Here is a 20,025-nt window from a genome sequence, read left to right on the forward strand (position 1 = left end):
GTAGTTCTCTCTGCTACTCACCAAACAAGGTGTGCCAGATCATCGTGGCCTGTTGTATGCTGCACAACCTGGCTTTGCGACGACAGGTGCCTATTCTGCAGGAGGATGGTCCAGAAGGAGGTCTTGTGGCAGCTGTGGAGCCTGTGGACAGTGAAGAAAAGGAGGCAGAAGAAGAGGATATCGACAACAGAAACAACGTTATCCAGCAATACTTCCAGTGAGACACAGGTAAGAAGACATCACTGCCTCCTACATCTGATACAATTGTTAGACCTCTCATATGTCTGTCACTTTCAGCCAGTGTATGGACCCTGACTTGTCCCTTTGCCTTTCCATTTCACAGATGTGGGTCCCACTGTGTGACCTCTGCTATATTACCTCATGGACCAGAGCTGTGTGACATAGGTATGTTGACAATACAATGGACATTGCTATTTCCCTTAGTTTTAGCGAATACACATTTCTGAAAGCACAGACTGACTCCAGATTGTTTTGTGATTCAAGGGTGTTTATTTATGTTAAAATAAGTGGGGGGGGTTGTGAAATGGGCTGGTGGGGTGGTGGAGGAATGTCCATGGCAGAGTCCAGTCTATTTGTTTCACAGGTGCATTGTCCAAAGGGGCATAGGAAGTGAAGCTAGGGCAGTTTAAGGTTGGACAGGGTGACAAAGTGGGACAGAAGGATGACATTCAGGGTGGTCTCACTTCTTGGCGAGGGTCTTGGCATTGTTCTCTGTATTTGTCCTGGATCTCAGGGACCGTTTGCAGGGTGGTTCTCCATCTGCAGGGAGTGGGATGCTGGTGTTGTGGTCCTGTGGCGGTGCCTCTTGTCCACTAGCGCCGGCGGAGGTGGTAGGCTGTTCATCATCGAGGCGAGTGTCAGGAGCCCCTTGTTGTGCCGCAGTGTCCCTCCCGGTGTTCACAAGGTCCTGCAGCACCCCTACAATGGTGATCAGGGTGGTGTTAATGGACTTCAAGTCCTCCCTGATCCCAAGGTAGTGTTCCTCCTGCAGCCGCTGGGTCTCCTGAAACTTGGCCAGTACCGTTGCCATTGTCTCCTGGGAATTATGGTACGCTCCCATGATGTTGGAGAGGGCCTCGTGGAGAGGGGCTCCCTAGGCCTGTGCTCCCCCTGTCGCACAGCAGTCCTCAAAGTTCCCCTGTTTTCCTGTTCCTCTGTCCCCTGAACCGTATGCCCACTGCCACTGCCCCCAGGTCCCTGCTGTTCTTGGGGTGGTGGGTTTGCCTGGGTTCCCTGTAGTGGTGGACACACTGCTGATTGACGTGTCCTGGGGACAGAGGGATGGGCCCACTGGGTGGGTGTTGTGCAGGTGTTTCCTAAGGAGGGAGGCTCTGTGGTGGCTTATGCCAGTGTGTGGTGTACCAACTGTCCCGAGGTCCCAGATGGGCAGGGCTGGTCATCTCGATCCAGTTGGACAGAGCTGCTGTCATCACTGTGGGCCTCTTCTGTGGGGGAGTGGACATGTCTGGAACCTCCTGTCCGGTGACGTTGGGTAGGGGTCCTGCAGGGGTGTAAAGGCATGATTATTGCATCTGTGTGTGCCATCGTGTGCAATGGGTGAGAGACCATGTACCCCAGTGCTTATATTCTTGTCTAGGACCTTGTGTGGGTATCTGTAGTGGCCATGCTTTGGTGACGGTGGTCCATGCATTGGTGTTGCATGCAGGGCTTGGTTGTGGGAGTAGTGGGGCATGAGGGTGGGGTGTGTGGGAGATGGTGGAGTGATGGGGGTGAGGGTGGGAGGATGTGATGGCATGCAGGTGGGGTGTGGGGGGATGAGGTAGTTGAGATATGACTTACCGGAGTCCATTCCTCCTGCTACTCCTGAGAGGCCCTCAGGATGCATGATCGCCAAGACTTGCTCCTCCCATGTTGTTAGTTGTGGGGGAGGAGGTGGGGGTCCGCCACCAGTCCTGTGTACTGCAATCTGGTGTCCTGAGACCACGGACACACCTTCCCCCGTAGGCCGTTCCACCTCTTCCTATTGTCATCCCTGGTGCTTGGGTGCTGTCCCACTGCGTTGACCCTGCCACGATTCTGCGCCACAGCTCCATCTTCCGTGCAATAGATGTCTGCTGCACCTGTGCTACAAATAGCAGTGGCTCTACCCGGACGATTTCCTCCACCATGACCCTGAGCTCCTCCTCAGAGAACCTGGGGTGTCTTTGCAGGGCCATGGTGTGGTGTAGGTGATGTATGAGGGTGTGTGTGTTGTGATGTGTGAGGGGATGTGTTTGTGTGTGTTGCGTGAAGTGCATGGATGTTGTGTGAGTGATGGTGTTGTGTGCCTGTGGATGCTAGTTTGTTGATGGTGGTGTCTCTCTCTGTGCCTCGTTCCTAATTTTTGTCGTAGGGGTTTGTGGGTGATGTGGGTGTGTGTTTTATATTGTATTGGGTGTGTGTGGGAGTGGTGTGTGTATGTGTAGCAGGTGTGTGTATTTTGAATTGTCCAATGTGGTGGTGTTTTGGAGATGTGTGTGTATTTTGAGCGCGGTGGTGTGTACCGCCAGTGGAATGCCGTGGTTGAAAGACCGCCACGTGGATTCGTGGGTCGTGATAGTGTGGGCGTATTCTTGTTGGTGTGACGGTGGAGGTTTTGTTTTCGCCAGTTGATCACTGACCTTTGGTGTGGGGGACTTGTGTGGGTGTTCGCTGTCTTCTGCACGGCAGTAAGCGGGATTTACCGCCAATGTTGTAATGAGGGCCACAGTACTCCATGTATTGCACTCCTCAACTGGGTGAATCATACCAAGTGGAAGACACATAGGCCCCCCATTATGACATTGGGGGTCAGCTGACTGCCACGCCGGCGATGGCGGTAGTTCCAAAACCAAAGTACCACCTGAACCGCCAGTGCGATTTGGCCACCAACCACGGAGGTTGACATCTTCAGGCTGGCGGAACACCATTCCCTGCCCACGATATAATGACATAGCAGACTGCCAGGATTTCCGGGGTAAGACTACCGCCATGAAAAGTCTGGCAGAGACAAATCATATAAAAGGAGACACTCACCTCGAGGGACACAGAGGAGTCCGCGGCCACCTGGAACCCAAACTTGAAGCCCTGCCAATGCTGTACCACGCAATGGCAGTCCAGGAGCAGCAACTCCGATGACGATGGTGAGTACAGCTGCCTAGCACACAAGGGCGGGAGGGGACAGTGACACACCCAAAGGCACAACCCACACCATACACACAAACCACCCACTGAGAACAATCTGCTGAGAAATCCAACAACAACATAAGCCAAAAGTAAAGAAAGCCAAGACACATACCCTTGGTCCAACCACTGTATTTCAGTGGACTTGTGCCCACAACAAATGAGGCAACCACATACAAAGGGCCATTGGCCAGTCCAATGTAATGAACAATCCACAGGGCAACGTACAAGGTCAAACTTGACTCCTGACAGCCCAAGTCACTCCACTTGGCAGGGACATCATAACGGATGGCAGGCCCCTCAGTGGCCAGGAGGGGGTGGGGTGGGGGGGTATTCTTGGGAGGGGGTCCTTGGGTTTGGGAGGGGGCGGGTCTTTGCTCTTCTGTTTAGGGGGCATTGGAGTGGGCTTGGAGTGGGGGGTCGGAGTGGCAATCTCGTGCCCCTTAGTGGGAGCTTTGGCTGCAGGGGGAGGGACATGAGAGGACTGGGAGCAGGAGGTACTGGGCTGGGGGAGTGGGACCTTCCTTTTCCAGACAGGTGAGGGAAGAGGTCACGGCGGCAAGGAACAGTTTTTTTGGTACAATGGGGCATGCTGTGGAAGCAGGTTTGGGAGTGGAGGTAGAGGGATAGGTTGTAGGAGGAGTAGGTGTGCTAGACTGGTTTGCAGGTACATGTAGAGTGTGCATATGTGAAGTGGATGGTTGTTGGATGTCTGAGTGGGAATGTTTATGGGATTTTGGAGGGAGGCAGACAGGGTGGGAGAGGAAAAACAGGTTGTGTGCATTTATGTTGTGGTGGTGTCTGCAAGTGAGGTGGGTGTGCTGCATGTGGTTGTGATGCTGGTGGTGGTGACTGCTCATTTGGTGAATGGGGTGCTAGTCTGCGTGTCTGCTGTTGTGGTGACTGTGGGCAAGGCAGGATCTGGGACTGAAGTTGCAGTGCTTGCAGGTGTGAGTGCTGATGACTGTGAGGGAGAAGGAGGAGGGAGAGACAGTGAAGGCAATGACTGTTGTTGTGTGTGCACCCGGGTGTTGGCTGTGTGAGTGCTCATGGTGTGATCTGTGGTGCCTGTGCTTGTCTTTACGAATCCTGTCTGTTGTCTTGGGTGCATACTGGTCTGATTGTGTGCTTGGGATGGGTGGGGGGAGAGGGCTCTGGGACTGGGAACAGGTAGTTGGAACCAGGGACACTGGCTGCTGTCAAAGAGGAGGCCAGAGCCTGGAATGATCTCTGTAGGACAGCCAAGCCACCGTGAATGCCCTCCAGGTAGGGATTGCATTGCTGCATCTGGGATGCCAGCCCCTGGATGGCATTCACTATGGTTGACTGCCCTACAGAGATGGATCTCAGGAGGTCAATAACCTCCTCAGTCAGGGCAGCAGCTCTGACTGGAGCAGGGCCTGAGGTGGCTGGGGCGAAGGAGATGCCCATCCTCTTGGATGAGTGGACATGGGTAACTGGGTGGGAGGCTCCTGGGAGGGCAGTGCTGGTATGGAGGGTGGTGGAAGAAGACAATGTAGCTGGGGTGGTCTTAGAGAGTTCCGCCACCAACCGGGAGCTTCCATCAGAAGAGGAATCAGAGTCAATAGTATCAGCTCCTGTCTCCCCCGTCGTGCTCCCCTCGCCCTCCAACCCACTGGTCCCTCGGCGTCGGTGAACTCTGCCTCCTGGGTCCTGTGGGTTGCAGCTCCCCACTCGCCATGCCCCTGCTCCTTAGCCAGATGCTGCTGATGCACACAAGGACAGGATGACAAAAGGAGAGAAGGAGGGGGAGAAAGAAAGGGAGCATAGGGTCAATTTCAGCAACAACAGCACATATAGGCTACACATCACGATGAAACACTGGGACTAACACTGTGCAGTATGAACCACAATACCAAACCATTGCCTGGGAACTACAACTAAAATGAACTCAAACACTACCATCTGCACACCTACTGGGACTCACTAAGCCATGTCAGCCATGGTATGCCAGCTACTTGCCAATATCAAATATACATACCACTCTTCATTGCTAAACAGGACTCTCCAAGATAAGCTAAATGGGCATATTGGTCCATCCACTGACTAGAACCTTGTACATGTCAGGCATCAGTAAAGAGTTCCACACAGTGTGTATTCACCCCATTGTGGCTGCTGGGCTGCCTCCAGCGCCTATCCAACTCTGGATTGGCCACCGGCAGTATGTGGGCCATTAGGGGGGGCAGGGTCCAACAGACACCCCTCCCTCATTGGGAGGACGTCCCCAGCTGGGTCTCCGCGGTCTTCTGGGCCCAGCGTCACAGGTCCTCCCACCTCTTTCTGCAGTGGGTGTTCCACTGTATATGTACCCCCAGGGTCCGCACGTCCTTGGCGATGGCATGCCATAACCCTCTCTTCTGATGGGCTCTGACCTGCATAGGGAACACAGACGAAAGGACACCATGAACTCAACACTACATTCTGTTACAGCAAAGGCTTACATACTACATAGATCCCACATTAACCTCACACATTACTCATACCTCTGTGTATACATTGCATGCAGCAAAAATACACTCCCCAAATGACACACTGCCAGCACACACATACATCTACCTACAGCCATGTTGCATCCAAAGTACCCAAAAGGGGCGCACCTATTGATCTGGTGACCTGTACAACTGTCCATACAAAGTAGGACACCATCCACAAGCTTCTCCAGTTCCTCTGATGTGAAGGCTGGGGCCCTATGCCCTGCAGCACGGGCCATTGCGGGTTCCAGACATAGGACACAGCAGCACACGCAGTGGAGGTGTTGAGAAGTGTTGAGAGTCAGAAATCAAGTAAAGTGGGAAAGAGAAAATGGCGGTCCCGTCCACGCCGGTGAACACTGCCACCACCGGTGGTGATGCTCATTGGTTCCTGGGCTCCATAGACTGCAATGATAACCAATGAGGAGTTGCATGGCGGTGCAGATCGCCTTCCGCCATGATGCCAAACGCCGGCGGACTGATGTCACTTCCACCTGTCCCTGCATACAGGACAGCCGGTTGACAATTCTTAATGCTGGTACTCATGGCGGTCCATTTAATGTGTGTCATAGGTACCAATGGTAGACACCAATGCAATTCCAGTCCGCTACATACTTTGGTTTGCTTGTAGACTCTGGCACTCAAATTAGATCTCATACCAGTGCACTGCTTGAAGATGAGTAGCTGACAGTACATTTAAAATGGGATGCTACTACTCACGAGACACGACTCCAACTACATCTGTGTGACGCAATGGCTAATGAACAGTTTTGATATTTTTGAGGAAGTCCGTTTGCATGCAGAGGACACCAGTGCAACTTACAATCAGTGTTGGAGTATATAGGATGTGACTGCTCTTTGTACTGTGATACTGTGTGTCCAACCTTCCTGTAGGCACACACTTCTGATGTTTGGTTTACTTAGATACCAACCACTGCAGAGGAGGAGGAGTAGGCCAGCACCCATGTAAAGACCCCTAGTCGACTTGGCAACACTGGAGGAACGGCACATTATATTGACCTATCGTCTGGACATGGCCACAATTACTGAACTGTGTCAACAATTGGAGCCAGATCTGATTCCAGCTATTCGTTGCACTACAGTAATATCCCTTGCAGTACAGGTTCTGATAATTCTCCACTTCCTTGCAAGTGGTTCTTTCCAGGTGACTGTGGGCTTGTCTGCAGGAATGTCACAGCCAATGTTTTCAAATTTGCTTAAAAGAGTTTTGGCTGCCTTGATAAAACACATGAGCAGCTATATTGCATTCCCCAAGAGTGAAGATTTGCCCACTTTGAAGGCTGCATTCTACACCATGGGAAACATTCCACATGTGATTGGGGCCATTGATGGAGCCCGTATAGCCTTGGTCCCTACAAGGACAATTGAGCAGGTCTACAGGAATAGGAAGAGTTACCACTCAATAAATGTCCAGATGGTGTGCCTTGCAGATCAATACATCTCTCACGTTATTTCCAAGTTTCCAGGATCTGTGCATGATGCCTATGTATTGAGGAATAGCAGCGTCCCACAGGTGATGGCATGACTACAGAGGGAGAGAGTGTGGCTCATAGGTGAGCTTGAAATTTTACCCAATGTATGTCACTGTATGCCACCTGAAGTTGTCCTCTGTGCCATTGTACATGAGTAATGTGTGTCTCTCACTACTTCCAGGTTACTCCGGCTTCCCAAACCTATCCTGGCTGTTGACACCAGTGAGGAATCCGAGGACAGGTGCAGAAAATCAGTAAAATTAAGCACATGGTCGTACCAGAAGGATAATTGAATGGACTTTTGGGCTACTGAAAGCCAGGTTCCTGTGCCTCAATGTAACTGGTGGATCCCTCCTCTACGTCCCTGGGAAGGTCTGCCAGATAGTGGTGGCTTGCTGCATGCATGCACAATATGGCCCTCAGACGCCATGTGCCATTCCTTCAGGAGGAGGGGGAAGACAATACACCTGTGGCAGCAGAGGACACTGATAACAGTGATGAGGATGAGGAGTATGTGAACAACAGGACACATCTGATACAGCAGTACTTCCAATGACACTCAGGCAAGACTGTACTTCTGATCATACCTCCATTACAGTTAAGTGCTGTGAGGCTGCTGTGTTGTGCCAAGCACATATGTGTGCATTTTGTGAGCAACACTGTTCCATCTGTAGTCAGTTGTGCCAGAGTTATGGTGATGTTATTCTGAAGCTTATTCTGGCCATGCAATGTGTCAGTAGCTTTCTCAAATACATGGCCGCTACAAACTGTGTGCTCATCCCATACAGTATTTAGCATATGTTGCTAGGAATGTCATGTGACTTACAATGTGCTCACACAACCAATCTGTGAGTTCTATTTTCCTGGCAGTATTACCCAGACTATGTGGTCCAGAGGGGGGAGTAGCATGCTGACAACATGGCATAGCTAATACTGTGGCATCTTGTGTGAGGGCCTGAAATGGGTTGTTTCTCCTCACTGATGGTGTTTGAAGTCAATTGCTTTGCAGATTACACATCACAGTAGAAGTGACCAGCTGAATGTAGGCTGTGCATGACATTTGCACAGGATTATACAGGTCAAGACATTGCATATTGTTGTAAATATAAAGTACAGAAACTTCAGTTGTGTTCAAGGGTGTTTATTGAAGTGACAAAAATTAAGGCATAGTGCAATAGAGTAGGGTGATGGTGGACGAAATCTTCAGTCCAGTATCCATGGTGCCATAGGAAAAGGAGCAATAGCAGTCCAAAGTGAACAAGGTGTCTCAGTGGCATACAAAGGAGACATTCAGGAGGGGCTCATTTACTGGCGGTGGTCTGGGTCTTGGCTACAGTCTCTGGTGTTTGTCTGGGTCACAGAGAACGTTTGCGGGTGGTTCTTCTGCTGCAGACGGAGGAGTGCTGGTGGTCTGTGAGTCTTGTGGCAGGTGCTCCTGTCCACTAGCTGCAGATATGGAAGGCTGGTGCGTACACTGGCTAATGGAAGGGGTCCGCTGGTGTGTTGTGTACTCACGCATGATGTTCACCATATCACCCAGCACCCCTGAAATGGAGGCCATGTTGGCATTTAAGCCCTGTAACTACTGCATGACCTCCTGGTGGTGTTCCCCCTGCAGCTGCTGGTTCTCCGGCAAGATGTTAAGTACCTGGCCCATCCTGTCCTGGGATTTCTGGTAGGCTCCCAGGATAAGTGTGAGTGCCTCCTAGGCAGTTGGTTCCCTGGGTTGGGCCTCCCCTTGGTGCACAGCTAATTTCCCACTGGCCCTGGCCCCCTGTGCCTGTGTCCAATGAACTGTGTGCCCACTCTCACTAACACCAGGATCTTCATCGTCTTGTCTATGTGATGTCGACTCAGGTCCTGTACAGCAGGGCAGACTGTTGATCGACGTGTCCTGGGGACAGGGGTTTGGGGACGTTGGGTGGCTGCTGTGGTATTGGAGTTGGATGGAGGGGAGCTGAGGTGTTGGCTGGGTGTTGGCTGTGGTACCCAACTGACCAGTGGTCCCAGACAGGCCAGGGAGATCATCCAGATCGAGACATCCAGAGTTGCTGTCATCACTGAGAGCTTCTTCTGGTGGAGGGCTGGGTTGCCGTGGCACATGGTCGGCGCTGACTTTGGCTGGGGTACCTGTGGACATGTAAAAGATTTGTTACAGTCATTGTCATGTAAAATATTCAGCATTTCTGGCTTTCCCTATGGGATGGGTTTATCCTTCCACCTTTGGTCAGTGTATGGTGATGGATTGTGGCAATGGTGGTGCTACATGCTACCCATGCATTGTTGTTGTGTATGCATGCAGAGCTGGAAGGGGTGTGCTTGCAGTGGGTATGGCATGCAGGGGTACACAGTTGAGGGTGGTAATGGGGGTGGTTCTCTGTATGGGATGGAGTGAGGTGAAGGGAGTCAGGGTGAGGAGGTGACATGCCAGGCAGCTATCGGTGGTGGTGGGGTAGTAAATGGTGACTTACCAGTGTCCAGCCCTCCAGTGATTCCAGTGAGGCCCTCTGGAGGCAGGATAGCCAAGACTTTTCCCTCCCATGTTGACAACTGTGGGGGAGGAGGCAGAGGGCCACTGCCAGTCTTCATGATGGCAACATGGTACCTGGAGGACACTGCACGCACCTTCACCCGTAGGTCGTTCTACCTCTTGCGAATGTCGTTCCTTGTGTGTGGATAGGTTCCCACAGAGTTCACCTTGTCCACGATCCTCCGCCATAGCTCCATCTTCCTGGCAATGGATATCTGCTGGACCTGTGCACCAAACAGCTGTGGCTCTACCCTGACGATTTCTTCCACCATCACCTGCAACTCCTCATCAGTGAAACGTGGGTTGTTTTGTGGGGACATGCCTACTTTGTAGTGTGTGTGTTGTGCAGAGGGTGTTAAGTGTTGAGGTATGGTGTGTGGCGTGTGATGCGTGACCGGTTTATAGGTGTCTGTGGTTTGTGTGTGCAGTTCTAGGGATATGTGGGCTGGCAATGTCTTACAGTCTTTTCGAGTTTGCAAAGACTTGTTATTTGAGTGGGGGGTGTTTTATAGTGCTGTTGGTGGGTGTGTATGGCGGGTGGAAATGTGTCAGGTGTGGGTTTTTCAATCTGGTCAATGTTGCCTTCTGTTGGTGTGGAGTGGCCAATTCAACCGCAGCGGTCATCACAGCCAATGGCTGACTGCCGTTGTGTGTCCACGGTGGTGATTCGTGGTTCATAATTTGCAGGCGTAGCGGGGAGGGTGGTGGGTCCGACAGTTTTTCGCCTCTGTTGGGTCTGGCAGAATTGTTGTTGTGGCTGCTTTCTTTCGGTTTTGTTTAATAATGGGGCAGGCAGATTGCCGCCTCTGTGGCGGTCTATTGGCGGCTGCCACCATGGCGGTCTTCGGAAAAGACCGCCAAAGTTATAATGAAGGCCATAGTGAGAATTCTAAATATATCCTGTACAGGGAAACACTGCTTCAAGCTGATTGTGTTTGCAATCCAAAACCCAATCTCAACACGTTTGGTAGGGATTTTACAATAACAGCATTAATGTTTACTGAACTGATTGTAGGCATGGCTAACTGTGTTTGCCCAGCTTGAAGAGTCCTTGATGGGCAGTAATTATTGTACACATAATGTCCTGCATCAAACATCAATACAGTCTAATGAAATGGTTTAATAGAGCAAGCGTTTCACACTGGTTTAATGCATTTGCATGTGGAAAAGGCAAATAGCCTGCTAAAACTGTCCAGGTTGCCCCTTCATTATTGAGAGGGCCCAATCATACATTTTGAATTGTATGTGCAAGTATATGTGGGAGGGTAACTTAAAACCAATTATGATGTTCCTTGTAAGTAAAAGGTATTTCAAAACATTCAATAGGTCTATATGCAGCCAGAACTGCAGCCTCAGTGTATGTGTGAAATGATTGTGAATTGGCATTGACTGCAGAATAATCAACCCAGGAGTAAGAAAACTTCACATTTATAAGCTTTGTGTGCCTCAACCATGAAGGTAACTTCTCAACTATCACTGGTGAGCCCATATCTAGTCAAAAGATTAGTAACAGCAATAATTACTGGTTGCGCCATGTTCAACAGATGAAATTAAAAGAAAGGAAACCCTATACGGGGCAATTCTTTTAAAAGATCAAGCTTGATCAACCTACAGACATAAATAGGTGTTTCTGAATTGGCATTGACTGCATAACTATCAACCCAGGAGTAAAAATAACTTCACATTCATAAGCTTTGTGTGCCTCAACCACGAAGGTAACTTCTTCACAGCCACTGGTGAGCCCATATCTAGTCAAATGATTAGTAACAGCAATAATTACTGGTTGTGCTGTATTCAACAAATGAAATTCAAAGAAAGGAAACACTATAGGGGCAATCCTTTTAAATGATCAAGCCAGATTAACCTATAGACATAAATAGGTGTTTCCTATTAAGATTGAGGAGGATAAATTCTTATTACCTCAGATGTCTCCATATAAAGCTGACAAAGGAGACTTGGCAATATGCAGGAAAACTACTCAAGAGACACATTAAATAGGTACCAGGCCTAGAACAGTGGTACAGTTCCTACATGTCTACTCTGATTGCCATGAATTTGTGGAAAACGATCTAACCCTTTCATTTGCCACTTTTGCATGCCAAGGTGTACAAAGAAAGAAACAATAATGCATTTTACACTGTTTATTGAAAAGTTATACTCCTTGTAAATAAAAGACAAACTTCAATTATTAGACAGATGAAACATATAATTGTTATAAGCATTTTTAGAATGGTGAAGAACACAAACAATTCAACCATGTTAACAGTTTCTAATTTTACTCCTATCTATCACTAGTACTTCTACACTAACAAGAGCATAGTGGGAGTACCCTTCTGCCAGACCTGTTGGAATGATCTAACCCCATACCTTGGTACTATGTGTTGGGAAGCAGGCCTCCATGCATTAATGAATGGACCCGCCTAAGTGAACAGGGGAGCAGGCATGCACACTTCTCTTGCAGGGCTATCTTCCTTCTCAGGAGAAAGGTTGGGACCTGAAAGGCTTCATCTCAGTCACAGCTGCATGGGCGCTGTCTAAATAATAAAACACCATCCTTATTCTACTGTGCCAGAGGTGCAGAACAGCATATTTAATTAGTCTGGAAAGAAAAGCTCATATGAGCAGAACAAAATAACAAGGGCATCATGTTCTAATTATGTGGCCCTAAAACTAATTGTGCAAACTAACTGGCGACAATATCTATCAAAATAAATGTATGCAGGGCACCTCCACATATTAGGGGAAAACATGTGCAGAACACCACCAGAAAAAGATAATAAGTTAAAAAGTAAAGCTAAAATTGAGGCTACATGTAGCTCTACAACAGGGTCAAGGCTGATTTGCATATAGCTGGATTCAAACTGACGTGGCATGATGTGCAAAATAATGATGGATTGGGATGCGCCCCAAGTGCTTACCAATGACTAAGATTAATTCAAGCATTCCATTCATCACTGTGTTGTAAGCTAATAATACCCCAACACATCTAGGGCTCTGTTTACCATAATACCAAGACTCACTCAGAGGACTGCTCATTATTTTAACCAGATTTATTGAAATTGCTGCTGTATGTAATAGACAGATACACCTGGAGCTTTTCTCCTGAAAATGCCAGCTCTTGGAACTCTGCTTATCCCTCTGATTTATGTGCTGGAGCTATGTTTCTGCAAGTCCACAGACTTACTAAAATATCTGCTATTGATAATTCTCAGTCACCTGGAACTTTCCTCATGATCATACCGGAGCTACTGATAATATCCAGGCATTCTTACATCTCTGCTCTTCACCTAGAGTTCAGTTTCTGATGATAAACACATCCTTCCTAGAAACCGAGGTCATCTCGGACTTGGCATTAATTTATCAATCAATCAATCAAACAGGGAATTTGTAAAGCATGCTACTCACCCGTGAGGGTCTCAAGGCACTGAGGTGGGGGGGTGCTACTGCTCGAACAGCCAAGTCGGGTTTATAATCACACTCAAACAACCAGCCATTTGAGGCAGATAAAACCATTTTGTGGTGTACAAACCCATTTTGTGATTATGTAGTGTTTTAGCGAATCACAAAATAGGTTTGCGATTCAGTGTTAGGAAGGGGCATGTTAAGGGAGTCCCTTCCTAATAGCGACTCGCAGGGGGGTGTAATTTGCATTTGCAGTTTGTAATCCATTCATAAATAGGAAGGGGTCCTCAGGGCCCCCTTCCCCTTTGTGAATGTGGATGCAAAACATTTTTAAGAGCAGGTAGTGGTTCCACGGACCTCTGCCTATTCCTAAAAAATTAAAAGAACATTGCTTTAATTAAAAAGCAATCACAGACGTGGTGGTCTGCTGACCCCAACAGGCCACCATCCTAATGATTTTTGGCCATTCCCAGTGGGTCGCAAATTGTGACATACCTCATGAATATTGATAAGGTAGGTCCAGTTGCGGCCCGCTGGGAATCGCTAAATGTGTGTGAGACACATTAGTACATCGATGTTTACGATTTCCTAGGAAATTGCAAAAATATTTTTGGGTATATCTGGCCCTCAATGCTCAAAATGGAACAAATCATGTTTTAACTAACTTAGGGCAACTAAGCCTCTGTTGTCCATCTTTGATTGTGATGTTGTATTTAATCACATGATTAACATTACAATACTACTGAGGCTTTCACCAACCATCCTGAACAAAATGTACCTACTCAAGGCATAGGTGTTGGAAGTAGGGGTGCTTCAGCTCCACCAAAATAAACATGCTGGAGTTTAAAAAGTGAGTGAGCAATAAAGATGCCTTTAACATTTGTGTTAATCCTGTCATATTTCTTCTACATTCAAAGACGAAGGTCAAATGTCAAACTACATCTGCTGATAAATTGCTCCTTATTTGGAAACATGTTTATGTTTATTTCTCTGACTGTAAAGAGCGTGGACATAGGTGACAATCATGCCGGTTTACAGGAAGGGAAATGAAAGACTGTAGGATGTCAGTTCAGTTTTTTTTCTAATACATAACATATGAATACCTGTAAGTGAACTATATGCATGTTTTAAAATATATGAGCAATAAGGAAATAGAAAATAAAGCTCTTTTTGTAAGTGTGATGGTAACAAATATAGTGGTAGGATCAAAACAAATCAAGACATTTTACTTGGTGATGTGCAAATAAAAAATATTCTATAAAACCTGATTTCCGCATATAATCATTTGTGCTCCGTATAGTTTTATCAGTCTTTGCAAATGTAGTGGCCTTTTCAATGAAAAATTTACTGTCTATAAATGAAATACCAGTGCTTCAAAATGTGCCACCTGCTACATACTCCACCCTTACCTCTCTCCCACTGAATTGGAATGCACTTTTCCTACACTTGTTTTGCATGACTCTTTTTCACAATCCACATGCATTTGGAGATATAGGGCCTCATTACGAGTTTGGAGGTACATGGACTGCCATGGCGGCGTTGGTTGTCCGACTGCTGTTGGGTTGGTGGAGACCACCATATTATGAGTCATGCTGGTGTGTGGAGCAAAGACTGTTGCGGTCCTGCCAGCACCGCCAGGCAGCACAGAATGTCGTGGTCACAAGGCTGCACAAACAGACTGTCAGAGCTTTGTTGCAGCGGACACATTATAAGTTTCACACCACCAATGTGACTGTAGTGGTTCAACCACCACTTCTCAGAAGGTGCAAATGGGTACTACAAAGGAAGAAACTCACCTGCAGGCAGCCTCACACGTCCAGTGGCACCATGGAGCCCATCACACATGTCCCGCCACTGCTCATCGATGGCACACACAATCCACGCCACTGTGGGCGCAACCAACCATAAGTACACACACACCTACGTGTGTCATTAACCTTGTCACATTCAACACACATATCTATTGCTATTGTATGGAACTCAAACACAATGGAATTTCAATGGAATGCACAATAGACAGAGAGACAAATTTACTAAGTTCACTATGCAAACAATACATGCACAATAGGAATTGGGTCATCTGGAACACTCAAGGACAGAGGCTGCACTGGGACACATTGCACTTTGCACTTGCCTCTTAAACAACGTTTGCACAGGAACTGGCCCTAAGTGTATCTCAGGGGCAAACAATACTAGACCCAACTGACATGTCTATCTGCACAATGTGGAAATGCAAGTTAACAAAGCACATACAACTCCAATTGCATGGGACATAGCTCTACATGAAGTAACTGCAAGGTATGAACACATGGACACATGCACAGTCAAATGCAAATAAAGGTAGCACAAGTTAAAACTCAAGCTGCCACACATTAGATTAATTCATAATCCATATCAGGGTGACAAGTCTAACACTATAAATGCTCACATTGGACAACACAAGATCAAAGTCTTACCATAACAAACAGTACACAATGCCATGACACCACTATTGCACAAAAACATTCTTAGGGACACGAGGATGGTCAGCCGAAGGTGGTGGGGACTTGGAGGTTGAGGGAGTGGTTGACTGCTGTGTTGGTGTGGATGTCATGGGTGTGTCTGTGTGGGAGGTATGCTTGTGTTTGGGTGATGTCTCTTGCATGGGTGAGTGTGTTTGTATGTCTTCGGGGAGGGAGGTGGAGGTGCTTAGGAATGGAGTGGTGGATGTGTGTATCTGTTGGGGTGGTGTCTACAGGTATGCTGGATTTCATGCATGTCTGTGTGTCTGTTGGTGTGGTGTCTGCGGGTATGCTGGATGTGGTGGGTGGGCCACTGACTGTTGTGCTGGTACCTGTGGGTATGCTTGATGTTGTGTGTGTTACGTTGGGGGTGTCTGGGCAAGTGTCTGTGGGCGTCTGTTGTTTGCTTGCATGCTGGTGTGTTTTGTGGTACTTGTGTCTGTGTGTGCTTCTCTTGTATGTTGAGGAAGGTGCATGTGGATCGATCTGTGTGCTTTGGGTAGGTAGGGGAAGGGGGATTTGAATTGGGAAGAGGGAGGTGGAGGGGGCACAGAAGGTGGGAGATGACTGGCTGCCATCAGTGTGGAGGCCAGAGCCTGAAAAGATCTTAGTAGGCCAGATATTGCACCAAGAATGCCTTCCAGAAATGCATTTGTCTGCTATGTTATGCTGGGGGTGTAGACTGATGTGTCTGTGGGTGTCTGTTGTTTGTTTGTGTGCTGGTGTGTTTTGTGGTGCTTGTGTCTGTGTATGCTTCTTTTGTATGTTGACGTGGGTGCGCGTGGATCGGTCTCTGTGCTTTGGTTAGGTGTTGAGACAGAGTCACTCACCTGAAAAACAGGATGTCTGCAGGGGCGATGGTATGCCCCTACCTCCTGGAACACCTCTCGGCACTTCCTGGTAGACACAGAAACCCCAGCAGGTGTTCCAAAAGGGAAGGGGGAGTGGAAGAGAAAGAGACAAAACACTGCCACATCTTGTCGGTCCAGCCAGGCACCCTGTATCTTCGGGGGCAGGTCATTGTTGACAGAGTGATAGTAGAGTTAGCGCACTCAACTTCCTTGAAACTGAATGTCTCTTTCTGATATGGGCACAGGAGCGGTAGAAGAACACTGGGATGCTCTAGCACTTTTCTTGGATAGTAATAACTGTTGGCACAATTACTAACACTGCATTACCAAAAACCCAAACTGAGTACCATAACAATAAGTACTGAGACACTAGGGCTGGCTTCAGAGAGATTCACTGTTGCACACTACAAATCAAAACTTTGGTTGCACTTATCATGCAAAAGAAAGAGTTAAACTAAAAGGAACAAAAACAATCCAAGAAATACAAATGTCCACTCTGGGTTCAAAGAGTTAGGGTAGCACAGTTTGGCTTGGTTTCACTCTGTGTGTGAAAAACCCTTCAAAAAGCAAATTCCTCAAACCTGAAACACAGGCATGAATGACACAATTTAAATCCAAGAGTTATGCTATTACAGAAAGAAAAGTCATCTAAATGCTCTTTTAAAATTGCACTGTCACTTTTGTAGTACTTGAGCTCAAGCAGATTTCCTGAAGCACATTTAAGGGGAGTAACTACAATAATAATGTAGAATGTTCAGAAGTGCATTTGGCTCTTTAAAATAAGCACTCTGCCAAAATATGAGGTCTGAAATACACCAGCTGTTCTAGGAAAGCGCGGCGCTCAAAGAACAATACTAGTCACTTAGCTGTAGTCTTTTCCAGTTTGCTGGAGGAATGCTTGGTGTCAGCTGATACAGGAACAAAGAAAAGAATTGCCTCAAAAGCCCTGAATACGAGGATGACAGCAGAGGCTGGACTGCCAAGTCAGATGCTGAGATCAGGAAGCAAAACAAAGCCAAGCAGGGAGGCATGCTTCACTCTGCTATTTATAGCCAATCAGTAAAGCAGTTGAGATGAGTCACCCCGCCCAATTAGAAGCAAATGTCTACACCTGCTCACATTAGCAAACAAGCATTGGTAAAACAAGCATTGATAAAACCAATTGTGTAACACAGCACATTATGGTGGTCATTCTAACCCTGGCGGTAAAAAACGCCAGGGCGAATGACCGCGGTAGCACCGCCAACAGGCTGGCGGTGCACCGCTGGGCATTCTGACCGCGGCGGTTCAGCCGCGGCCAGAAACGGAAAGTCGGCGGTGTACCGGCGACTTCCCGCTGCCCTTGAGAATCCTCCATGGCGGCGGAGCGCGCTCCGCCGCCATGGGGATTCTGACACCCCCTACCGCCATCCTGGTCTCCCGCCAGGAACAGGATGGCGGTAGGGGGTGCCGCGGGGGCCCCGTAAGAGGGCCCCAAAAAGAATTTCAGTGTCTGCCTAGCAGACACTGAAATTTGCGATGGGTGCTACTGCACCCGTCGCACTCCAGCAACTCCGCCGGCTCCATTCGGAGCCGGCTTCATCGTTGCTGGGTCTTTCCCGCTGTGCTGGCAGGCGGGAAAGCCAGAATGGCCGCCGCGGTCTTGTGACCGCGGTGCGGTCATTTGGCGGTAACCGCATGGCGGGCGCCGCCCGCCGCCCGCCGCGGTTAGAATCACCGCCTATGTTTACTTAGAAACATGAAGGTTTAACCAAGAACAGAGATATGATTTAACCCTAATCCCTTGGGATGCTGACAGATAATGCAGGAGGCGCCTTGGGAATTCCTGACAGTAGGTGGGGGAAGTGGGATTTGAATTGGGAAGAGGGAGGACAGAAGGTGGGGGAATGAATGGCTGTCATGTGTGGAGGCCAGTACCTGAAATTATCTCTGTAGGCCAGACATTGCACCATGAATGCATTTGTCTGCTGGAGTTGGGTTGACAATGCTTTGATGGCATTCACAATGGCTGTCTCGCCCACAGAGATACTTCTCAGGAGGTCAATAGCCTCCTCACTGAGGGCAAAGGGGGTAATAGGGGCTGGGGCGGAGATGCCAGCGGCAAAGGGGACACCCACCCTCTTGAGTGAGCGGGCATGGCCAACTGTGTGGGCAGCAACAGGAAGGGCAGTGATAGAATGGGGTGGCAGACAAAGATGGTACAGGAGGATGCCCCAAAGGGTCCGCCACCACTACGGAGTGTCCACCGGAGGAAGAATCTGATGATGAAGAGGATGCTCCGGTCTTCCCCGTGGCACTGCCCTCGCCCTTCAGGCCACTGGGTCCCTCTGTGTCCATGGTGTTTTGACCTGAGGTCCTGTGGCCAGATGCTTCCCCACTTGGCTGTGCCCTGTCTCCTTTGCTTGCAGGTGCTGATGCTGTAAATACAAAGAGAAATAGGGTCATCACATGTCCATGATCACACTTGAACAACAGTTTTGCGTAGGAAACATTACCATGACACCAAGTAGGTCCTAGCAAAAAACTCCACCTAAGTGGCCCATACATGCACCATTTGGAAGTATTTAAATTTGGAAAGAAGTCCATCTACCTTTATATTAAAATCCTCATAGGGGAGTAACTCCCCATCAATACAAAACTGTCCCCATTGCACCAGCCCAGCCTCCTTCAGAGGTTTAGCCAAAGTGTCTCTTGTCCGTTCTGGTGAGCCCGGAGCATCCCAGAGAGGCGCATATTTACTATAAAACGGTAACTTGGTAGCCCTCCTTAGGTCATACCAGATATTAGCAGAGTCTTGCAATATTTTAAACCTCACTTTTTAAAAATATTTTGGATCCCCAAATTTTTAAAGGAACCCTGACTGTGTATTGTAATTGGATTCCATCATAACTTTAAGGACCTGCCCCAAATCTGAAATCTTTGACGCATTCAATGCCCCCCTCATATTCTTAATAAAGACCGCCCAGGCGTAATATTGAAGATCAGGCAGAGCTAACCCTCCCTTCTCCTTCTTCCGTCTCAATTTCTTCCATGCAATTGGCGCACCTTTGGAGGCACAAATAAAACTACTAATTCTACCTTGTAATTTACCCAACCATTCTTTCTTATATTTCAATGGGACCGCATTGAAAATAAATAATAACTTTGGTAATATCGTCATCTTTACTAAATTAACCCTCCCATAAATAGTAAGAGGCAGACTACCCCAACTCTTCATTAATTTGCCGACATCTGACATAACTCTTAAAAAATTAACCTCTGCTATTTTGGCTATATCTTGTGTAATCACTATGCCCAGATATTTCAATTGCTTCTTAATTAAAACACTCTCCTCTCGTATATTCCAGGTCATAATTTCAGTTTTTTCCTTATTAACAGCGTATCCAGCAATTTCACCAAATTCCCTTGTCAGTTCTTCCAAAACCGGTAGGGTTTGCTGCAGGTTCACTGTATACACCATCAGGTCATCTGCATACAAAGCAATTTTCCTACTCCATGCCCCACCCCGTAACGGGATTATCCTCTGTTCACTTCTAATCTTGCAAGCCAAGGGTTCAATATATATGTTAAATA

The sequence above is a fragment of the Pleurodeles waltl genome, chromosome 6 (genome assembly GCF_031143425.1).
Source record: "Pleurodeles waltl isolate 20211129_DDA chromosome 6, aPleWal1.hap1.20221129, whole genome shotgun sequence".
Taxonomy (NCBI): Eukaryota; Metazoa; Chordata; class Amphibia; order Caudata; family Salamandridae; genus Pleurodeles; species Pleurodeles waltl.